The sequence below is a fragment of the Panulirus ornatus genome, chromosome 14, assembly GCF_036320965.1.
Source record: "Panulirus ornatus isolate Po-2019 chromosome 14, ASM3632096v1, whole genome shotgun sequence".
Classification (NCBI taxonomy): Eukaryota; Metazoa; Arthropoda; class Malacostraca; order Decapoda; family Palinuridae; genus Panulirus; species Panulirus ornatus.
In genome coordinates, this window is record NC_092237.1 from 58,595,483 (window position 1) to 58,620,173 (window position 24,691).

Sequence of the window (24,691 nt, forward strand, 5' to 3'; positions counted from 1 at the left end):
AAAGACCAGTTAATGATACAGACATAAAGACCAGTTAATGATACAGACATAAAGACTAGTTAATGATGCAGACGTAATTGATTATAGAGATAACGACACGACTGTCTACACACACACAAACGACTAGTTAGAGACACAGAAACACTTGGTCAAGAGATAAAGAAACAAGCGTTTAGAGATACTTGTATTGTACACCTGAAACAAGAATATACCTGACATAACCATTGTGTCATCACGTGTTCTAAAGTTGATGGTAAAAGTGGTATAGGTGGTCATTGTTGCTGCCTATGAATCACGAGGACCAATGTTCGAATCCTAGGCAGGGGAAGCCAGTTTACTTAACGAGCCAATCCACTTGTTCGTCTCTTCTTATCGCTGACAATACGGCCAATTCTCTTTTTTCTCATCTCTCCCTCCTCTCTCTCTCTCTCTCTCTCTCTCTCTCTCTCTCTCTCTCTCTCTCTCTCTCTCTCACCAGCAGAGCAAATCACGGGTGACCAGACAGTGCTAGGCAACACCCACGCCCGACGCAACCTCTCTCTCGGTGATCAGTAAGCGTCAGATATAAGGGAAGGGCAACAGAAAGAGAAAAAAAAAACCATATACCAGGTTCCCACCCTTCCCTTCAGGGTAGTTAGCAAATGACAAGATCACCCAGGTTTTGTATCCACGATTTGGTGCTTTTAAACCTAATCATTTCCAGGGGTGATAATAATAACCTCTCTCTCTCTCTCTCTCTCTCTCTCTCTCTCTCTCTCTCTCTCTCTCTCTCTCTCCGTATACTATTTCATTTGGCTCTAATTATTATCATCAAAAGAGATTAATCATCTCAGTTTATAACGCATCCTGATAACGAATGATGCTAAACCTTCAATATAAATTAAAACACGATTTTTCATGCATCAGGAAAACGCTTGCATTAGATAACTAAAAATTCATATAAAATTAATATATTCAATAACAATGATAATAATAATACACATGCATTTTCGTTTTATATGTATATATGATGTGTATAGCATATACATTGACTTAATAGCAATCAGCCTACCAATATATATACCTAATACGAAACAAAATGAATTTGTGTGATCTCTTCCAATATATATATATATATATATATATATATATATATATATATATATATATATATATATATATATATATATATATATATATCGGCAAAACGTCATTTGGTAATTTTTCATTTATTTCTCAGTGAACAACAGCTGCTGTATTTCTCTATTTTTGGTTTTAAAAGCGTTAATGGAAATGGCCTCGTTTGGTACTGCGCTGGCGAGTTTTGTAGTTTCATAGATATTTTCATTTATGGTGATATATGGGGGGTGTTCCCTTGTATTGCAGTTATGCCATTTGGCCCTGTTTTTCGCTATCTGTGCGAAAGAGGTAATTAGTCCCCTTTTCCTGCGTAGAATATTAGGGTGAGATAGAAAATGGTGTGTGAATCGTAATTGTGCCCTTATGAATGATGGTACGACCCTTGAGTAAGACGGTACGACCCTTGAGCACGACGATACGACCCTTGAGCACGAAAGTACGACCCTTGAGCACGACGGTACGACCCTTGAGCACGACGGTACGACCCTTGAGAGCAAGTTGGTACGATCGTTTTGTCTTCTGACTTGACCTTTGACCTGACCCTTAAGGGTTGAGGGAAAAAATGGTGAAGCCAATTCCTACGTCTAATGTTACCATTAAATTAGAATTTGAATTTGAACCATTAGAATCAGAATGGATGCCTGAATGAATACGGAAATCAAAGAGGAATGTTTACAGAATCTATAAAATCAAAGATCATACCTGACTGACGGTACGTACGGGTGAGTCTTCAATAGGAAGAATAAGAATAAGAGAGAGAGAGAAAAAAAACGAAAAAGAAGAAAGACGAACAGGGGGAAACAAAAGAAAAAAAAATTACCTAACCCCTTTCTCTGAGACACTGAATTACATGAATAAAAATACGGGGACTTCCCTCTCTTCCACGTTATTTCCTCTCCCCATTCTCTCTCTCTCTCTCTCTCTCTCTCTCTCTCTCTCTCTCTCTCTCTCTCTCTCTCTCTCTCTCTCTCTTTTGAGTAGCGTTAAGGCCAGACCACTTCGCTCGCACCATGAGTCTGTGTGTGTGGTCTGTGCATCTACTTAACTCTCTCTCTCTTTCTCTCTTTTAGCCACTCCATCTTTCTGCTCTTCCCACTCCTCTCTCTCTCTCTCTCTCTCTCTCTCTCTCTCTCTCTCTCTCTCTCTCTCTCTCCTTTCCACCTATCCTCTTTTTCCCTTACGGTTGACGCCACCACACCACCACACCACCACACCACCACCGTCTTGGTTCACCCCCACTCCAACCTCCTTCAACCCAATGCGTACGTTCCTCTCATATGAGTCAATACTCATATCCTTCAGGGGTCAGAGAGAGAGAGAGAGAGAGAGAGAGAGAGAGAGAGAGAGAGAGAGAGAGAGAGAGAGAGAGAGAGAGAGAGAGAGAGAGAGAGAGAGACAGACAGACAGACAGAAGGGGTAACTTGGGGGTTTTGAAAAACAAGTTACAATGTAGAAGGCTCTGGGAGCGCTCCTGTCACAGCTAATTAAATCAAGACTCTGTACTTCAACATCAGATCAAAACAGGTTTTTGACTACTGAATATTAGAGTTGATTGTACGTTACTTTAAATCAAAAAACTTCTAAATCAAATATCAAAAGTGGCACAGAGGATATATGCATTTATTTTCAATTACCGTTTTTTTATATCTACTGTACTAGAGAGAGAGAGAGAGAGAGAGAGAGAGAGAGAGAGAGAGAGAGAGAGAGAGAGAGAGAGAGACTGGTAGTAAATGTCATTTTTGATATTTGAGATTATATTCATAAACGTAGAGATAGAGAGAAAAAAAGGTAATCTCTGATATACAAAGGAAAATTGTATTTCCAATTATTCATCGTGTAGAAACAGCCAACCAATTTGTGCCCCAGCCGTTCATCATGGATGACGAGTGACCCAAACAAGACCCACCTTATTGGCATGCGAGAATATGTTAATATGATAATCGCGGCTGATAATTTACAGCCTTTTGTACCTCTCGTTGCCAAACAGCATTGGACAAGTATCTGATCTTTCTGTGTGTGTGTGTGTGTGAGAGAGAGAGAGAGAGAGAGAGAGAGAGAGAGAGAGAGAGAGAGAGAGAGAGAGAGAGAGAAAATATTATAATATCTAACAGCTTATTGAGTTAAGTGGGAGTCAAAGGTTGAAAATAGAAAGAAGATTAAACCATGAACGGAAAAGGCCATGAAAAAGTGGATCATCAATCAGTGTTAATGAGACACATCTAAAAAACTGAAGGTACACACACAGTCTACTGATCATTTATGATCACAGTGGTTGGGTTGCAGTGATTCTGGTAGGGGGTCTACACGAGAGCTTATGGGAATTCGATAAGGTTATGGTGTCGAACTGTAACTAGGGGACGAGAGATCTTAGGTTGACGGTTGGTGATGGTGGCGTGGTGTTGTGAATTATCCTAATCCCGAACGGATGGATGAGGTTCGGATGATGATTGAAGAGAGATAATAAGACCCAGTGTGTTAAATGCCTTTCGATACGTGGCATAACAGAGATCAAGGCTGATAATGGTGTGTCCCTTTCTCGTAACATCTGCTTTGTGATGGGTGAGAAAGAAGACCACGAAAAGGAAAGGGAAAGACGAGATTAGGAAGCTCAAAAGTTATTCAGATGTTCAATAGTTCACCTACTACAAGGAGTCCAGGTTAACTGAGTTGCAAGGAGAATGTAGAGATGAGAACAAGAGGATTTCCTAATGGTGGTGACGTGTTCCTTACAGCTTATTCTGTCGCCCAAAGGGCCATGAGGAAGCCTGGATATATGAGTGTGTATCTGGGTATACAGGTGCATTCTCAACAGCTGCTGTATCTATAATTACTGTTCTCTAAATGGTAATGTACCTTAATAGCTGTTCCCAAGCTTCTGACTCGATTTGCATACGATTATAGGTAACAAATCATTTTCTTCAGGTGGAGAAAAGTCATGACGTAAGATCAAGGTGTGTAAGACACACTGAGTACTTTGTGGTCAAAGCAATCGATAGGAGTTCTCAAATCCCAGTTAAGAAAATCTTCAACAAATAGAAGTTTAAAGAGTTTTGTTGTTTTAATTGTAAAGACTGGTTTACTTTTCAAATACAACTAAAAAGAAAAGAGAGGCAATAATTCTCAAACCTTTTTGGAATATATGGCGTAAAATGTTATCTCTTTGACATCCGGTACAGTACACCATCTCATCACATATACAAACACACACACACACACACACACACATACACGCATTTAACCACGCCAGTGCAAATCCTCATCGAGAGAGAGAGAGAGAGAGAGAGAGAGAGAGAGAGAGAGAGAGAGAGAGAGAGAGAGAGAGAGAGAGGAGCGGGAGTTGGAAGTCAGGTGTTCTGAACGTTTGTGGATGTACAAGTTTACTGACTAGTTCAGCTTGTCAGTATCACAGCTCGCACTGCGAGTTTACCCGGCCGGCACTGTTTGTGGGCTTTGATGTACGCTTCAAGAGAGACCTGCCTACGTACACCCACCCACCGCCAACATGTTCCTCCCTCCCTTCCTCCCCCTTGCTGCTCGGCAGAGGGATAGGGAGAGAGGAGGGCCGGGGCCGTCAACACGAAAACCAGATCTAGCCAACCTCACATTTCCAGCCACACCATCACTTGCAGTCTACCCCAACACTCAGGTACGTTCTCAAGTTACGGCGGGCGGGGGGAGGGAGGGAAAATATATAAGTAAAAGGTGTCTACGGTGATTCCAGAAACTTGGGTACATCTAGCGAGATCCAAAAAATATGCTCACAACTCGAATTTATCTGCACATGAGATCGCAATTCGTAATCCAGATAGGGAACGACCCTTGTGACTCTACCTCAAGGCACACTGACTGTTACTGTTAACCTTTTTAAAAGAAGAGAGAAATAAAAAAAAGAAAGGCCGGAGCTCACTTCTCCGAAACGTCTTTTGATGTTTACGAATAAAGGTTAGAAAATAAAAGGGGAATATTTCAAAAAAAAGAAAACTTTTTACCAATAGTTCGCGTGAGAGCTTTGTCCAAAGAATGATAAGAGAGAGAGAGAAAAGAAAAACAAAATGATTGATGCTTACCAATCCAGATTCGTAAGTGTAAAAAATAAGAAAAAAGCGATGAACATCGAGGAGAAGAAGCAAATCTTTGCATGATAAGAGAAGCAAATTTTCCAAGCAAGATAAATGTCTCACAAATGATGTGCCTCTGGGAGGAGAAGCGAGACATTGGAAATCTCGGACGGGCGAGCGAAAATGGAGTGGAAATCTGAGAACACATTTTCCTTTAAATATAAAAGATACACAAAGGAACGCAAACAGCAGACGGCCCACTGGGAGGGAGGGAGGGGACGTCCTTCTTTCGAGTCTGCTTGTGACAGAAGGAATCAGAAACTATCTTGAAGGCAGGAAAGCTATTGAGTAGCACATGAAGGGGATGTTATATATTTATATATATATATATATATATATATATATATATATATATATATATATATATATATATATATATCTTTCTTTCTTTCAAACTATTCGCCATTTCCCGCATTAGCGAGGTAGCGTTAAGAACAGAGGACTGGGCCTTTGAGGGAATACCCTCACCTGGCCCAATTTTCTGTTCCTTCTTTTGAAAAAAAAAAAAAAAAAAAAAAAAAAGAGAGGGGAGGATTTCCAGCCCCCCGCTCCCTCCCCTTTTAGTCGCCTTCTACGACACGCAGGGAATACGTGGGAAGTATTCTTAATCCCCTATCCCCAGGGATAATATATATATATATATATATATATATATATATATATATATATATATATATATATATATATATTCCTATGAGTCCACGGGGGAAATGAAACACAAAAAGTTCCCAAGTGCACTTTCGTGTAATAATCACATCATCAGGGGAGATACAAGAGAGAAATATAACAGTCAGTTGATATACATCGAAGAGACGAAGGTAGGACGCCATTTGGTAAACATGTGATTGTGTATATATATATATATATATATATATATATATATATATATATATATATATATAAAGACTGGCATCTGAAGGCACACATAGTTTACCAGATCCATATGGCCATAACGCAGAGGGAATGAGAAGAGAACATGGCAAAAGAGATGGCTCGAACCCTGAAGCCTGTGGTGGTGGTGGGGTTCACAATTTGTCGTCATTTACTTCGTGCGCTGAGACGTATTCGAAGTTAATGACTCAGTCCCTGTGATAATCCTTTGACCGAATAATTACATCATCATTCTCAAATGAAAATCTAGTTTGCGGCTCGTTTTGAAGTAGACGATAAAGAAAACAAGTTACGTGTCACTCTATAAGAAAAGAAGCACATCAAAGAATACTTAGGTATAGATATACTCTCTCTCTCTCTCTCTCTCCTCTCTCTCTCTCTCTCTCTCTCTCTCTCTCTCTCTCTCTCAAATAGTTTAGGGATCGAGGGGCATTTAAAGCTGAGGTTCGAGACAACATATTCGAGGCAACTTTTTTTTCGCTCGATTCACTTCTACTTTATGTTTGCGAGGCTTCCAGCTGGAAAGAGCTATTGAAGGAGAAGGAAGTTCGAGACACTAATGATGAACTCAGGCGATCAATATCTTTATTGATAAGCGAATTGTAAACTGTTTTATGTCGACGTTTAGTTTTCATTCAGATTGTAATTGCAATCATCAATGATTGAACGCTGTTTTAAGAGTTTTCGTGAAGCTATTTTCTTTGATATATTGCAGGAAAACAAGAGTGTATATATATATATATATATATATATATATATATATATATATATATATATATATATATATATATATATATATACACATATATTGCGTTTGAGTGTGTAAGTTTGATCATGATTAAACACTGATGACTTACAAGGAATGAATATATCTACAGGCAAATGAGCTCCATCTTACAGTCCACAAACGATATCTATTTCAAACACCTGCAACTTTGATTCAAAGCTCTGGCTCTGTGAACGTCATATATTGCGAACCAACACTCCAGGGGAAGCATCTAGAGAGAGAGAGAGAGAGAGAGAGAGAGAGAGAGAGAGAGAGAGAGAGAGAGAGAGAGAGAGAGAGAGCCAGCCCACATTCCTGTCACATAAGCCACCTCCTGTTACGGTCGGACGGGTGAGAGAGGGTGAGGAGGGGGGAGTGAGGCTTAGGACCACGGAAATTATACTGAATATAAGACAGGTTCCTGGTGTCGCCTCGCCAGCATACACAATACGGCAGGAGGGACTGACGGACGACGGCTCCCCAGGTCCTCTTAAGAAAGCGACAGACGTCCTAGGTCTCATGAGGAGGCTTCTAGAAGTCTACCACTACGGGAGGTGGAGGTGTGGGTGTTCAAAGGCTACAGGAAGCTACAAGACTCGGACTTTCAAGGCTATGAGATGTAAGACTCCTAGCATTGGCTTTGCAAAGGCTATAGGAGTGCGACAAGACTCCCAGTGGATGATATTCAAAAGCCCTAGAAGGCTACAAGACTCGTAGTCCATTGAAGACTAAAAGTTTCCTGAAGATGTCTCAAAAACTACAAAAGTCACAAGACAATATAGAGTCAATCCTGCAGCCAGGGACTCCCAAAGCTTCCTCCTCGGAAGATCGAACCAGTACCGAACACATTCAAACCCTCAAAACCTCGTTTCATAAAGACACTAATCACCAATTAGCATGGCGTTACCGTCACAAGTGGGGGGAAAGGGTTTCCCTTAGTTCATGGTCTCTCGACTCTACACAGACACACCTGGGCATGTTACTCTGCCATGATCAATAAGCTCCTCTCGTAATTCTTCCTGACATGAGGGGATCGAATCGCATGCAAATAAAAACAGCCACCACTAGTGAGTCATTGCCCCAACCAACCCACCCTTTATTCTTTTTTGCACCCTAGGGAACCATCGTTTGCTAGCCATTAGGATGCTTCACTGTTCCTTCATACTGTCCCCACGATGCATATGGTTGTTCTTACGACGGAGAGCTGCAGTGGTGGCACTTCCTCGTCAACCAACTGATGATAATAAATAAAAGGGTTCAGGATCGTAATCCTTGTGAATATGTCGTTTGAATCCTCTGTAGAAGAGGGTTATTGGTCTCTTCTCCTGTGGTAAGGTGGACATGTACAACGCGACCCGGTGAGGTTAACCCTTATTGTGGTTCAAACGCTTCACAGCAGGAAGAGACGAACAGAAGATTCGAACAAGGTTTTTGCGTCTTCCTCCAGTTGTTCTAATTTTAAAATATCGATTTTCTAGTTATGTACAGACGAAGTATTTCAGTGAGAGTGTGGGTGAAGGGTATATATTTCCGAGAAGGTGGAGTTACATTACGATAAAAGACAAAACGAAAACAATAACAGTGGAAATAAGATCAATATTAAAGAGAAACGAGTAAGAACATAACAAGAAATGCCAAATATGAGGTACAAACCTCAATAATTCAAGATTAAACATGGTAAATATGAAATACGACACAAGCACAGAACACAAAAACTGAAACGCAACAGAAAGCAATCGACCCACGTGAGTGTTCATAAGCAGCGTTAGTCTGAGTAACATTTCCTGTACACCACAAACCTTCGCCCAGGGTGCTATCTCTCCTTCTCCCTCAGCACCAACACACCTCACCACCACCTCCACCTCCAAGTATGGAGTCGGATCACTTGAGGTCGAGTTAAGATGGGAGCAAATTCTCAACCTTGTGATCTTCCTTTCTGTTTCAGGACTCAAAGTGTAACTTCATGTACGTGATACAAAAGCATTACAGGGACGTAATGCTAAATGTGCTTATTCCACATGTATCAAAAAAGCACATCGACATACGTGGTTCTCATATATTATGTAAATACATCAAGTATAAAAAAAATATGTTAGTAAAAATCTATGTAAAAAAAAATAGCTCATTTACTATTGTATTTTAGAGGGGGGAAAAAAGATTCTATTTTTCGCAAGTTGAGCTATATCTGCAAAATATTCAGAATTACATCTTTTTTTAATCGGGCATGGAGTCAGGCTCCAGCAGGTATGCAAATTTCCCAAATGACATCGAATATGTATCGAGCGAGAGGATTCGAACCAAGGTGCATAGAGACTTGGTAATTACACACATGACACACAGGTTCTCCCTCTTAATAATTCAACGAGAGGGACGCCTGTCAGGTGCTTGCCCGAGCCAGTCAAGCAACCACTGTTGACGCCCTAGGGGAGGGGGGGAGTCCTTGTGGGAGGAGGGTTCACCGAGCACCGTCTGAAGCGCTTCGAATACATAAAGCCGCGTGTCGATTCGGATTTCTCATCCTCTCCCGTTTTCGGATCCTTTGTGGTCAAGTCTGTCGCAACCCCTCACCTCTCTCTCTCTCTCTCTCTCTCTCTCTCTCTCTCTCAATATTTACCATCACTCTCTCTCTCTCTCTCTCCCTTTCTCCCTTATCTTCAACATCTCCCCCCCTTGTCTCGCTGTCTCCTTCGTCAGTAGCGTAAGAAACTGTCTGGCTTGAGGAGAGGGAGTGAGCCGCATCTGTCCGTCCAATTAACATTCTCCACACAAACTGGGCGATGGTGTACAGTGGCATCATTCTCTGGTCAATCAGGCTTTTAAAGTCTGCATCCAGCACATACCTGACAATGCGACTTTGCAAAAGTGCGCTCGCAATGAATACTTCAAGCTCGTTCTTGGTTGAAGGAGTCGGGGCTACTCTGACCTTTGGGAAAAATGGCTGGAGATAAAGCCACGAGCAGAACCTGGCTATCAAACTAAGTGGCGATTATTTTTTTTAGGTTATCATTAAACTACCCAGAGTATGTTCTACGTGGGTACCACACTACCCAGCGAATAGTTTACACATTCGTCCATCTGCCACACAAACTATCTAGCGAGCATTTTACGTGTTTATCAATCTATCTGGCTGACATTTTACATGATTATGAAATTATCTAGCTAACACTTGACGTGATGATCAAACTATCTAGTTAACGATTTATATGATTATCCAATCATCTAGCTAACAATTTACATGATTATCCAATCATGTGGCGAACATTTGACGTGTTTATCAACCTATCTAGCGAACACTGAACATGATCGTCAAACTAAACCCAGCAAACATTTCACCTGGCTACCAAACTAAAACCAACGTACAAATGTTTACCGTTTTCGATGTCTGGCAAATATGAGGCTCTGATGGCGTGACCACCTAGGCACAGAGACACACGCAAGCACACACACGCACACGGCAGTACAAGGGCGACGATCACAAGGCTGCCCCTCCAAACACTAGTAATCCCAGGTTATCACTCAGCCATCAGGGAACACACTCCGCCTCCCTAAATCAAACGGACTTCCAGAGCTTGTGTGTGAAACAAAGACACACACACACACACACACACACACACACACACACATTAGATGCAAGCTGGGGAAAAAGGACACACGAGAATGCGTACATTGCCACATCTTAAGAGGACGAGCCACAGAGAGCTAGTGGTGTTTCTGCATCAATATATAAAATATGAGCAGCTTCCACCCTAGTGGCGAAAGGTTCGAACCCTGCTGATGAGGTGTGGAATCCGCTCCCCATATAGCACAAATAAGTTATCGGAAGAAAGTAAACGCCTTCCCCCCCAAAAAAAAAACACACATTTACACACACACACACACACACACACACACACACACACACACACACACACACACACACACACATTTCTATTTGCATATTGGAGAAAGTTAGAAATTTATAGGCCACGAGGTCCTTTGCATCGATCTCTGAGGCGAGCCAACAACGCTAAAGCTGTATTGGTGTCATCAAGTGATTACTCAAAGCTGGAAAAATAAAGTCTTTGTTGAGTACAATATACGACGCACAGGGTCAACAATCCTCAATACGCACCGTGTACTTTAACTCTTCATAAAAACTATTTAACAATGACATATTCCGAAATATAGAACATATTCCGAAATATAGAACAAAAAAAAAACATTCTCTAACTTTACATTAAATGATTTCATAATGGGAACATATATATATAAATCTTTCATAAGCTTCCGTCGTAAAAGACGAGGAAGAGAGAAAAGTTTTACTCTCTTGGTGTGAGACAATAGAAATCCCCTCTCCCGTTTCACTTGAACTTTATTATAACATTTTGCCTCTTGTGTTATTCTCCTTCTTGTAGATATAAAAAAAAAATATAACATTAAGACCTCTAACCTGAGGCAGTGGAGGAGATAACACCGGCAATATAGATGAGTCATGATAACAAAAGATAACAGGAGGATATCATAAATCATTCTAAGACTATTAGTGTCTTGAAGCACATAATATAAAAGGGGAGTTTGATATTATATATATGTATATATTTGCTTTTTTTCATACATATTCGCCATTTCCCGCGTTAGCGAGGTAACGGTAAGAACAGAAGACTGAGCCTTTGAGGGAATATCCTCACTTGGCCCCGTCCCCTGTTCTTTCTTTTGGAAAATTAAAAAGGGAGGGGAGGATTTCAGCACCCCGCTCCCTCCCCTTTTAGTCGCCTTCTACGACACGCAGGAAATACGTGGGAAGTACTCTTTCACCCTATCCCCTATCTCTTCGATATTTATCAACTATTTCTCTTTTGTGTCTCCCCTGATGATGTGATTATTACACGAAAGTGCACTTGGGAACTTATCGTGTTTCATTTTCCCCTTGGACTCAAAGGAATATATATATATATATATATATATATATATATATATATATATATATATATATATATATATATATATATATATATATATAAAGAAGCCACACAATGAAGTTTTCAGGTGTCGTCCAGCAGGTCGGCGTATGATGAAGTGAACGAAACTGGAGTCTACCTAGAATCAGTAACCTCGTCATTACATGTAAATTGTATTTGATGACCGGAGCTGCCGCCTTGAGCATGGAGGATTGCGTGCCGCGAATCCTAACAGTTTGATGCATCAGAGTCCCAGGGGGAGGGAAAAAACGAAGAAGAATGGGATGGGGGAAGGGAGGGAGGGAGGGAGGGAGGGAGGGAGGGAGGGAGGAAGGAGGGACGAAATCAAGTTGAACAAGTTCTAGGTCACGGGGGGGGGGGAGATAGATAGATAGATAGATAGATAGATAGATAGAGAGAGAGAGAGAGAGAGAGAGAGAGAGAGAGAGAGAGAGAGAGAGAGAGAGAGAGAGAGAGAGAGAGAGAGAGAGAGAGAGAGAGAGGCCGTTCCATAAGTGAGAATCTGTCCGGTTGACGCCGTTCGGATACTGAACGTTCAAAACTGAACGTACATTTTTTTTTTCTAAAGCCGCTTGAGCACTATGTGCTCCAGTCCTTACCATGAAGATGTTAGAATTGAACGTAAACTTTCATATTTTTTTTTTATTCCGTTCCTGCAACACACCACAGATGGTTCCCTAAAAAAAAACCACATCCATTATCTTCCTATTCCAAATCGACTGCATGGTTATCATCCTTATCTTCAACCTTTATAGTCCAAGCATCCTTATCATCTTATCATCACTAAGGTCAGACACAGGAAAGATGGTCTTTATCATACCAATGATTTCGAAAGCATTATCTCCCACATCTCGAAGCTCGGGTGAGGGGTGGTGCAACACCACGATAATGAGACTATATATATATATATATATATATATATATATATATATATATATATATATATATATATATATATATATTCCATTCCATGTGTGGCGAGGTGGCGATGGAAATGAATAAAGGCAGACAGTGTGAATTGTGTGCATGGGTATATATGTATGTGTGTGTGTGTATATATATGTGTACATTGAGATGTATAGGTATGTATATTTGCGTGTGTGGACGTGTATGTATATACATGTGTATGGTGGTGGTTTGGGCCATTTCTTTCGTCTGTTTCCTTGCGCTACCTCGCAAACGCGGGAGACAGCGACAAAGCAAAATAAAATAAATATAAATATATATATATATATATATATATATATATATATATATATATATATATATATATATATATATATAGAATCCAAGTTGTGGCCAAATTATAGGTGTCAGATAAACTTTAAGATTACTTTTGATATTCAACGAATCGAAAACACCTCAATATAATTTCCGACCGCACTCGACGTGACCAAGAAAAACAAACTAAAAAAAACGAGAAGTCATTTTCAGAAAATATAATTATAACATCTTTTATTTATAGTTTCTTATCTATCTGGACTTTTGTCTGTCTCATATATACGACGGATGATAGATTACTGTCGACATCAACATTGAGAAAACTCAAAAAAAAAAATCATCCAAAACTTGAGATTGAAAAAGGTTTTACAATACTGTGGTTGAGCACCAAGAATGCACAAGGTGAGACACACCTCACCACACCACAAGCGGGTAATGAACATGACTACAACACCTAAATCAGGTCAAATTGCAAACTCGGGGAAACACAACCCTGAATTTCCCGCATGATGACCCGGATTTACGAGTGATAGACTGGGGATTCTTCTTCCAGTATGTTAGAGTTACAAACTGCTCGATAGGAAGGAAAGCATACGGTAAAAAAAGCGAGAGAGAGATAGAGATAGAGAGAAATAAAGCCACGAACTCACGAAAAATAGGGATAAATGACGAGTCTAGTAAGGAAAATTATATATCCGTCTGAGGGTAAGATCTCAAATGATAAGGCGAGAGAGGAGAGGAGGAAGGGAAGAAGAAGAAGAAACAGGATATTATCATGGAAGGGAAAGGGAGTTCATTTTCATACGTCACGAAAGAGAAGGTTAGCATCACGAACATGTTCAGGGGAGTGATGGACTAGGGTCCTCTAACCACACACATACACACACACACACACACACACACACACACACACACAATCTAGATGCCTTAACCCTAGGACCCCTTTTATGGGGCTCCTTCAGCTTTAAGTCTGCGCTCCAACCAGGAGGAGGGAAGGGAAGGACTCCTCCTCCTTTGTGGGAGAAGTTCCTCGTCAAGAGCTGTACTCGCTCTACGTCCTCTGACGATGATACAACCTCATCGGTGGCTACTCTACACTTGCGGTGTACGCAGGCGGAGTCCGGTAACGCTACTATATACTGGTTTGCGGTCAAGTGAGAATGTACCGACGAAACCCGAGTCTACCATCCACACTCAAACTCCACAGACAACTCCTTGGTTTACTTAGGTTGCTTCATATACCCTGACAGTATACCTCTCCCCCCATATATCACATCGATCCAAATCATTCTATCTCATGCCCACCTCTAATATTTCTGAATATTCAGTCCTGATCATGGCAAAGTCTCCTTCACGCTATCCTCCTTTCTCTTCATTCGTCCCCTTTCCTCCTGCTCTCTTCATTCGTCCCCTTTCCTCCTACTCTCTCCATTCCTTACACATAGATCCTCCAAGTTAATCTTTCTTCTTTCATCGCATGAGTCATTTCAGTACACCCCTTGTCGGCCCTGTCAGTCAAACTGCCTGCGCTTACTACCACACATCCTTTAATCCAAGCACGATCCACTCCCCTTCCGCCATATGACCTCCTCAGGCATTTCATCTCCAACGCGTCCAAGCTCTTCGTCTCCTTTACATTTACGGCCCAAGACTCACATACATACAACACTGTCTGAATTATCTACTATACCTTCAAGCATACCCATCTACACCCCAACAAAAACTATCCTCCCACATGTTTCTTAGTACACCCAGAACATTAGTTCTTCTCCCACACTATGCCTCATTTTCGCTCCCATGGTTCCATCCATTGATATGTCCTCTCCCAGGTACCTAAAGACTTCCCATTCCCCCAAGTTCTTCTATTTCAAACCCAAACTTGAGCCATTCTGTGCCATCCTCCTGCTGTGCCTTCTTATCTTACTTTTGCAAACATTTACGAACAACTTTCTCCTTTCACATACTTTCCTAAATCACCCCAGATCACAAAGACATACAAATGAATTCAAACAGCAACAGACCAATGGCTCCTTTCGAGACTGATTGTGACAGAGAAAGACATTAGAAACTCACAAATCAGTGAGGTCAGAGTAGAAAAGCATACAGATGATTCAGAGACAGCAAAACCTGTAAAGTGATCACATGAGTGAGTCGCAAATAAATGTTCATCATGGACTCGAAGCGAAATATTTATCTGCGTTTCTTAAAGGTAAATAATGTTTTATACATCTATCAACATTAAGGCTGATAATCAGTATTCTTCACCTGATAACAACATAACACCCTTTAGAAATAGATTCATATAAATCTCTTACAATATTCTCAACAACTGGGAATCTGGTCGATCGAATAAATGAAAAATCCCACTTGGTTCTTTAAGCGCCCCGTCGTCACCATCAGCTTTGGGTTGAGCGACAAGTATTCAGGGATTTTCTGGGCGCTTGCTAATCCCTAGCGTCGACCAATCGACCGATAACGGTGCTTAACGCGTGAACGGACCACTAGGCGGGACCCGAGGTCCTAATTAGTTTGAGTATCAGATTGCCCGGGTAACGAGAGTTGATCACAACATTGAAAAGAGTAAAAAAAAATCTATAAATTTCCGTAAATACATCATGAAAATTATATATACATATATGCGTACTACATGAACAAAGAGCTATTAACCTTTCAAGTAGTAAGTCTCATTTAACGGATGAGTGAACCAGCATTAATTACTAGTATATGAGATTACTACAAATTATATCCACACACATACAGGAGCCATGGATCGCCAGGCAGATACCAATAACATCTTGGGGGAGGGATGTTACTCCGTTAAACTAGGAATGAAATCCAAGATTAACACTTGAGGACCTTGGAGGTTGACCTAAGAGGAGGACCAGGAAGGTGAGGTTCACTGAGTACGACATCAAACAGTACAACCATCTTACTCAACATGAAGAGGTGGTGGGTGAGGGAAGGTGTGTGGGGTGAGGGAAGTCACGACACAGGAACTCCTGGCATCTGGCTTAATAGCGTCAATTACCACAGATATAATTACTCTCTTTGGACAAGAGGACGAAGCAGAAAATGAGTGGTTCAAACCGTGACAAACAGTGCAGTAGAGAGCCTGGTCACTGAAGACTTCAAGGCGGAATCTACCAACAGTGCAAATGTGTGTTCCGGAATTCACTGTGACAACTTCTGAAATGGTGGGCACCCAAGGACCATATTCAGTCCTCGTTCACTGAGGATAACCTTAAAGACTGGCAACCTTACGTATCATTAGGATACTGTAAATTCTCCCAAACTTAATCATCTCGAACAAACAGTGAGAACGTGAGTTTGTAAGGGGCAACATTTTTCGTTGCAAAGATCAACCAGAGTTAAATACAGGAGAAAGAAAGGCCTCGACATGATACATGGAAGGTTTAAGAATAACGAGAGTTATAGACGATGGGGAGAGAGAGAGAGAGAGAGAGAGAGAGAGAGAGAGAGAGAGAGAGAGAGAGAGAGAGAGAGAGAGAGAGAGAAACATGTACTTACGAGTACGTGTGACAATTCTGCCACAAGGCAAGGCTAGTGCGTTGCGCACGCACCGCAAGAAAAATATATATAGAGTTACGAAGAACGAGTTGCGCCATGTTACAGGTTGTCATCTGATATGTTTGTGTGGACTGAGAGAAGCGAGGAAGAGCTTCACTGTGATACACAACCAACTTGTTCTGTAAAGTACTTGTTAAATATAAACCATCAGTCATTACTGCAAACATCTAATTTAGATTTACCAGACACCTGGCATAGAAAAACATCTCATTTTGACAAGCACCAGCCATTATAAACGCTACTAATAACAACATGAATTCTTGGCGCACGAGTTTAAAAGATCAATTGTCGAAAAGGAAAAGTAGATGCTTTAAAACTATCCCCGTCCCCACCTCCCCTCAGGGCAGGAGGGAAACGTGTTCTGGGGTCGAGGTGCAAACTCGTACCTCACTAAAGATAAGGGGGGAGGGTCAAATCAGGTCACATGACTCATACGTTTACTTACCTAATATTCTCCTGACCTCAGCTTGGGTCAAGTAGAGGTTAAAATTGGCTGCTCCGGGGCTGACCACCAACAAGACCACGGTCGACATGAGCCACACACGGCCGCCAACACTCGCCATCATTGAGAACCGATATAAGTCACACCATTATTCGGGTCTGGGGTTTTCGGAGGGGGGGAGATCGATGCGATCCCGAAGTAACTAGAAATAATTGTCTCTTTATCAATCTCGGTCGAAAACGGACATGATCAGTCATTTACTAAACTTCAAACCCTCTTAGTAAAGACTAAATTGTCTCGCTTGTTAAAACGAGTTGTCTTAAACGTAAAAAAAAAAGTCTGTTTTCTATATAAATGTTCACTGTTCAGTCTGGTTCACAACTCTTCCCTCCTCCCTCGCGTGAGCAAAAGTTTTGGGAGAAAAAAGTTTTCTCAATATAGTACAAACAGTCAAGTTACACTTATAGTCGTATTTTTAATTCCATCGTCACAATCCATTTCATGTTTTACGCGTCGCTGAGTCGGGAGGCAGCTTAGCTCATTCCCATACACGAACGAAAAAATGATCACTTTGGATTCTGCCGTAACAGAGCCAGTGTATAGAACCCACGCTCCTACCTAGCCGGCGTCTGGGCCACAACTGAGCTGGGACGATCAGACCTCCTCCCTCCCTCCCTCACTCTCTCTCCTCCCCGCACATCTGTGGTCAGCCAGCGACTGAGGGACCTGCAGTACGACACTTTGGCCCCGCGGAAGCTGCCTGCTGCAGTCGCTCACTCCGTGTTCCTTATGGTTATATGGGTTGTACGAGGGAGTTGTGTAGCCATCCATGTTTCTACAACCTAACAAAAATAGACTGTGTGTGTGTGTGTGTGTGTGCGTGTGTGTGAGGGGTGGGGGGTTAACAGACAGGTTGTTAGAGGGTTATAACAAATTGACCTTCTAGCCATAAGGAGTTTAATCTTGTATCATTTATACATTTTGACGATAAAGACATCTTATCTTATAATCTCTGAGACCGCGTGGTTGGCTACGTCCAGGTATATATTGGTCTTGTAAAAAATGCCGGGTTCAGTGAGTTTTTTTCTCTTTTGCAGCCACATAATCTGATGTTTCGATATATTATGCTTCCCAGGGAAGGAAGGTAGATAGACGGTGACCTTCGTCCACCGCAAGTGACTCAATGTTTTCATTGTTTATCTCAAAAATTGCATCAAAAAAATAGTATTGGGAGTGAGCTTGATGCTCGACTTGGCACACGTAAAAAAAAGGGGGTTATAAAAAGTGTCAAGATAATGTACATTTTGTCTGAATTAACTGGAGAGTTTACAGGTGTGATGCGAGTCTTAATTCTTTATATTTTACAGGTCTGTAATGCGGCACAGAGTCTACCAATAGGTATATATTCAAACACGCGGTACATATTATATACATATTCAGAACCAGGGTATGTTGATGTGGCCGGTGGTAAACCATGGAAAGGTCCGTGGGGCCTGGGTGTGGATAGGGAGCTGTGGTTTCGATGCATTACACATGACAGCTAGAGAGAATGGATGTGAGCGAATGTGGCCCTTCTTCGTCTGTTCCTGGCGCTAACTCTTTAACGTGGGAAACGTTGAACAAGTACAGGGGAAAAAAAAAAGAGGATATACAGTAATTGCGTTTGCACTGATTGATGACGGTGAAATCGACGCCAGAGGAGAATACAGTTACGACGTAAAATAGGAAGAAGAAAATATTTGCACATCCCTGTGTACGTGGGTGACGAAGACAGATGCAACAATAATGTTACCCCTTCACAGAGACGCAGAGAAAACGCAAAGTTTTCCGAACAAGAGAGTATGTAAGCACGATTGACTGGAATCATCATATATATGATTTGATCACTATCATCTTTCTCTTTTTTCTCCTCACTCGATGTAAAGAAATGAAGAACACGAAGACTATGATGGAAGTGATGAATGTGAAAATGATGATAAAAGGAAAAACACTTGACCAAAAATACAGATTTAAAAGTGATCAAGAAAATCAGTCACGACCAAGCGATATCCTCTGTGTTGTCTGGCTTCCCCTTAAAGACACACACACAGTGTGTGGGATGTTTTGAAACCATTGATCCCCAAAAGTGAGTCACTTCACCTGTAAAAAAAAAAAGAAGAAATACACAGCAACTGGTGGGATATCTATACACGTCACGGATTATATACAACCTCTTGTCATGGTTCCCAACCTCCACACATAAATCTCCCACAGATGCAGTGCCCGAAAGAAGCAACAGAACATGGAGGGAGTGACCCCATGTTTCTTTGTCAACGCCAGATACGGTTGGTGTCTTTTTTGGAAGGGGGGGGGAAGGGGATTCTCTCTCTCTCTCTCTCTCTCTCTCTCTCTCTCTCTCTCTCTCTCTCTCTCTCTCTCTCTCTCTCTCTCTCTCGTTATCTTCCCCCCTTCCTCTGGTTACCCCTATACTTTCCACACCTCTACCTCTTCCTTCATTCCCTTCTACTCCTTTCTTTCTTCTTTCTCTCTCTCGATTCACCTTTTTTCCTCCCCCTTCTCCCTGACCTACGTTAGAGGTCTTCCCTTTCCACTTTCGGCTAGACAGCGTCACATCCAGACAGTTGTACTCCTCTCTCGCACTGTTCTTGGCTCCGATGACCACAGATTAAGCACAAGGTCGACCCTTTGAATCTCCTTCACACACATGGACTACGGTAGTTTTCTTCCACCCCTCAGGTAATATTCATATTGAGACCTTCTAACACGAAATAGGAATATATATATATGTGTACATATGTATATATATATGTGTGTGTGTGTGTGTGTGTGTGTGTGTGTGTGTGTGTGTGCGTGGGTTGTGTGATGGCGCGCCATGCGTATATCATTTGCGTACGTGTGTATCTAGAAGTATTTCTTTTAATCAATATTATCTTGCTGGGTATCTTCAACAAAGAACACCATAACCAATTTAGAAGTAGTTTCTTTTTTTTTTCTTCATTTCATTCACCTTCGAAGCACGAAGGTTGGTGGCTGGACCTCCCCTACTGTGTCATCATTACACCTTCTGAATATTAATGACTGCAGACCAAAAGCATGAAATCAGATATGCATATCAATAAGAATTAGATTACCTTATCTTCATATTCATGTAAATGACAGATATAACAATCTTATATATATATATATATATATATATATATATATATATATATATATATATATATATATATATATATATATATACATATTGATAAGCACGAGGAAAATGTAACACGGCGAGTTCCCAAGTGCACTTTCGTGTAATTAACACATCGTCAGGGGAAATACAAGAATGAGATAGAAGACGTAAAACAGTCAGTTGATATACAAGGAAGGGACGTAGCTAAGACGCGCTAAAGTTTGCTGACTATAGTCTTAACTCATACATGATGACTTAGTCCATAAAACTATGCTACCATTCTCCACAGTTCGGTAACCTGATGATGACGTAGTTGTAATGAAAGTTTTTTGATGAAGATTTCGACCACGGACGAAAGTCCCCTTCAAGGCCAGGCCTTAAATGAAATAAAAAGAAAACAACGGCTACAGAGACAAAAGAATAGAGAGAAGAGAAAAGAGTAGAGAGAAGAGGAAAGAATATATTCTAAGAGTTTTCGAGAATGCGGAAAACCTATCCTTTAGAAAGACACAGATTGTATCGGTTACGAATGGTATGAGCAGATAAAAGAACCTCAAGGGGAAAGAAACAGATACCACAATGGCTTATTTATTTGAGATGCCTTTTGACTGCATCTGGCCATCTGATGAATAAAGAAAGTCCTTGATTTAGATGGCAAAATGATGCAGGATACGAACCATGAGGTACGCCGCTCTTAATAGGGAAAGAGAGAGAAGTTCATCCATCGAAAGTTAGTGGTATAGTGATCAAGAACTACATTATAAGATATCTAAAAGTCTCTCAGAGATATGCTGACCCAGACGTTAGTAAGATAAGACGGGATGTTAACAGTGGATCTTGCCTTGCGGAAGCCGTACTGAGGATCAAGGATAAGACTTAAGATAGTCAAGATAAGAAAATGGGATTTGAGGAGGAACTCGTAGACCTGGGACACTGTAGAAGTCAAAGCAACAGGACGATCATTGGAAGATTTGGACAGTCACCCATCTTTGAGCCAGGTTGCGCCGATGCTTGTGTCAAAAGAAAGAGGAAATTATAGAAATGCAATAAACAGGCAAGCACAGGCGCTGGTTCAGAAGCACACTCTTTCACAGCACGAAGATTTGATACCATCTAATGGACGCCTTTCCTGATGTCTAGACAGAATGATATGATATCTGCCTCATGGACGAACAAAATGTATATATTGAGCGCAGCTACCCATCGTGAGAACGACGGTGCAGATAACATAAAAAACGGGATACAGAGTGCATGTAAGTACCAGGGACTGTCTCAGTTATTAAATTACACGATAATATGACATACAGAAGGAAAAAAGATGTTAACAAGGATTGGACGGCACTGAATGAACTGTTTAGCAATTTCCAAAGTAGTTAAATTGTTTGAAAACACCGAGCAACATAGTGCTTTGAGGAATGTACGAAAAGGAGATTACAGGGAGAGGCTAAGGATTAGTGAGAGGAGCATCAGAGGGAGTTGAAGGAAGGTTAAAGTCTTCCAAGGTGGAGTTAGAGGAAATGAAGAGCCCCAAAGACGTCCTTTGTCATCAGGAGAGAGAGAGAGAGAGAGAGAGAGAGAGAGAGAGAGAGAGAGAGAGAGAGAGAGAGAGAGAGAGTGCCGTGGGAAAGGAGACACTAAATCTCACGTTCACCAGTCATGTTGTCCTCATGTCTTTATTCAGAATGATACATTAACCCCGTGAGACTTGCATTTTCTGTTGTCTTATCATTGCTTCGTTCGTCTGTTTATATATCTCATCTGTTTTTTCCCTTTTCCATCGTTCGTTATTTGGTTCATATATGAAATCAAATGTGAACGACGTCATCTGTTTCCTGCGACCATGTTTATTGTAACTGGTGAACAATAACAGAGACATTAGATCAACGGCGCTGATTGGCTATCAGATCAGACAACACGTGCTTGAAATTAGCCAATCGGAGCGAGTCTTACAAAGCCGGTAATGATGGCATACCAAACCAGCAAAAGACAATGGTCAGTTTGGACACTTGGAGAAGCACTGCGTATGTGTGTGTGTGTGTATATATATATATATATATATATATATATATATATATATATATACTTCCCACGTATTCCCTGCGTGTTGTAGAAGGCGACTAAAAGGGAAGGGAGCGGGGGGCTGGAAATCCTCCCCTCTCTTTTTTAGTTTTCCTAATGAAGGAACAGAGGAGGGGGCCAAGTGAGGATATTCCCTGAAAGGCTCAGTCCTCTGGTCTTAACGCTACCTCGCTAACGCGGGAAATGGCGAATAGTTTAAAAGAAAGAAAAGATATATATATATATATATATATATATATATATATATATATATATATATATATATATATATATATATATATATATATAGCGTTTATTGAAATATGAAGATCATGTGTGTCGTGCCTGGATCCTGGAACGCGGTATGCTCCAGTCATAAGGCAAAGTGACGCCCCTGTTCGTCCAGATGGTTCCTCCTCCTTCAGCCATGACCTCACGCACAGCTGGCCTGCCAATACGCGTTCCCAGACGCCCCAGTCACCTGCAGGGATTGTTGTCTCCTTGAATACATTCTCTCTTCCTACTTTGTACATCCGTCTTTCTCCATGTGGTCGTCTACCTCCCCATCCTTACATTTTGTACAATGGCCTTGCACACGTATGCCAATGCAAGTCGCAATTTTTCTCTTGGGAGAATATTTCTGACGTCTGAAATGGGTCTTCGGTGGCAGGCCATCCGGTGACTGAGGTCTGTGGGTTGTGGTGCTGGGCCTTGCTTCTATACCGGGAGGTTTTTCATAACCCACACTCCCACAGATACGGTTGGGAAAAATCATCATTTCCACACTGCACTGAATGTGGGTTCGCGATAGACTACATAGATAGGAAGAGGCTTGGAGGAATGGACAGATATACATAGGAAAACATAAGGAACATTCTGTATTTAGATACATAGATTCATATAGAGGATGTGATTAGATAAATAGATCTATAATCCTCTTCACCAGTTCCTGGATCTGCAAGGCTTAGATTGTGTCGGGGAAAAAAAAAAGAAAATTGATTCCATTAAGTCGATGCGGTCAACCCTCTACCATTTTTGAGCCATGGCTTGGTCCATCATTGAGCTGGGGAGAGACTTATGGCATGAGGGCCTTCTTCCCACACACACACACACACACACACACACACACACCCACCAAGCCTCAACCTGACCACACGGGAAGTTCGAGTCCAGTGATGAATTTTGGATTCCTCTATAATCAAGGGGTAATACACCAGCAACAGACGATCCCCTACATCCATCAAACGATCGTTTGTTACGATGATGATGAGTCGTTAGACACATCGAAGAGGCAGAGCGCCGCGCCACACCACACTACCGAACAACCTCTTTTCCAATTCGGGCAAAGGCGCCATCGTGGAAAAATGATCGTACGCTTATTTATATCGTCTTACTTGAGTTGTAAGTCACACGTCACGTTGCCTCATTCGCTCGTGTGAGTTATGGCCTTTGCGATCCTTAAAATGTAAACGACTCGGGATGATTGGTTGATCAGGGATGGCTAAAAAAAAAAAAAGGGGGCAGGAAAAAAGATAAATAAATGCTGGAATGGAGAGTATTACCACGAATGACCATGATTAGTTGATAATGTATTGGACGGCCGGATAGGGGGGTGTGGTTAGGAGGGGGTGGGGGAGGGAGGGGGAGACATCGTTAGAAGGAGAGAGAGAGAGAGAGAGAGAGAGAGAGAGAGAGAGAGAGAGAGAGAGAGAGAGAGAGAGAGAGAGAAAGAGAGAGAGAGAGAGAGAGAGTGTGTGTAGGGGGGTGAGTGGGGGTGGTGAAGTTGCAATGCCTCCCTCCCTCCCTGCCTCTTCCCTCTTCAATATTCGAGATCATCCCTGGATACCAAGAATTATTTACCCTAACCTGAAATTATTCGATACAAGATTCCACGGTGAGCGAAATCCCAACCGTTGCAATTTACTGTGAGTTATCACCCTGGCGACCTACGTGATAGAGACGCAAAAGTAAGCGGGGGATCGACCCTTTCAACATAAAACCATAAGGTCCCTTTTACCCCACGGTCGACACGAGAGAAGGACCTCTACCCTCTACTTCTATCTAGGGACAAATTACCAATGAGTTAAGTCTGATGATGTCTAATTCCTCATTGAGGTAGGGCGTATGTCAGTTGGTACAGCATGGCTCCATAAAGGCCTATATTATAGCAGTATTTTACTGGTAGCCCCCTATCATCTGCTGAGAAATATTCTACATATATTAAGGGATAATCACAGGCCCTCCACAGGACGGGTAGGTTTTAGATAATTCTCGTGTTGGTTTATGGTAAAGGAAAGCTGTTCGCGTACGTACGGAATTATTGATTTCGTAAACTTGTGTGGCGTGGAGGGC

The 24,691-nt window shown here is 41.5% G+C and overlaps 1 protein-coding gene across 1 annotated transcript in view; it reads right to left on the bottom strand.

Moving 5' to 3' along the window:
• The window catches only part of LOC139753466 (tyrosine-protein kinase Dnt-like), a 236,488-nt gene extending 218,727 nt beyond the window's left edge, over positions 1–17,761 (bottom strand). Inside the window, exon 1 of the mRNA XM_071670017.1 lies at positions 17,107–17,761. The gene's annotated coding sequence lies outside the window, so the exon portion shown is untranslated. The remainder of the gene's footprint in view (positions 1–17,106) is intronic.
• Positions 17,762–24,691: the final 6,930 nt, after the last annotated feature.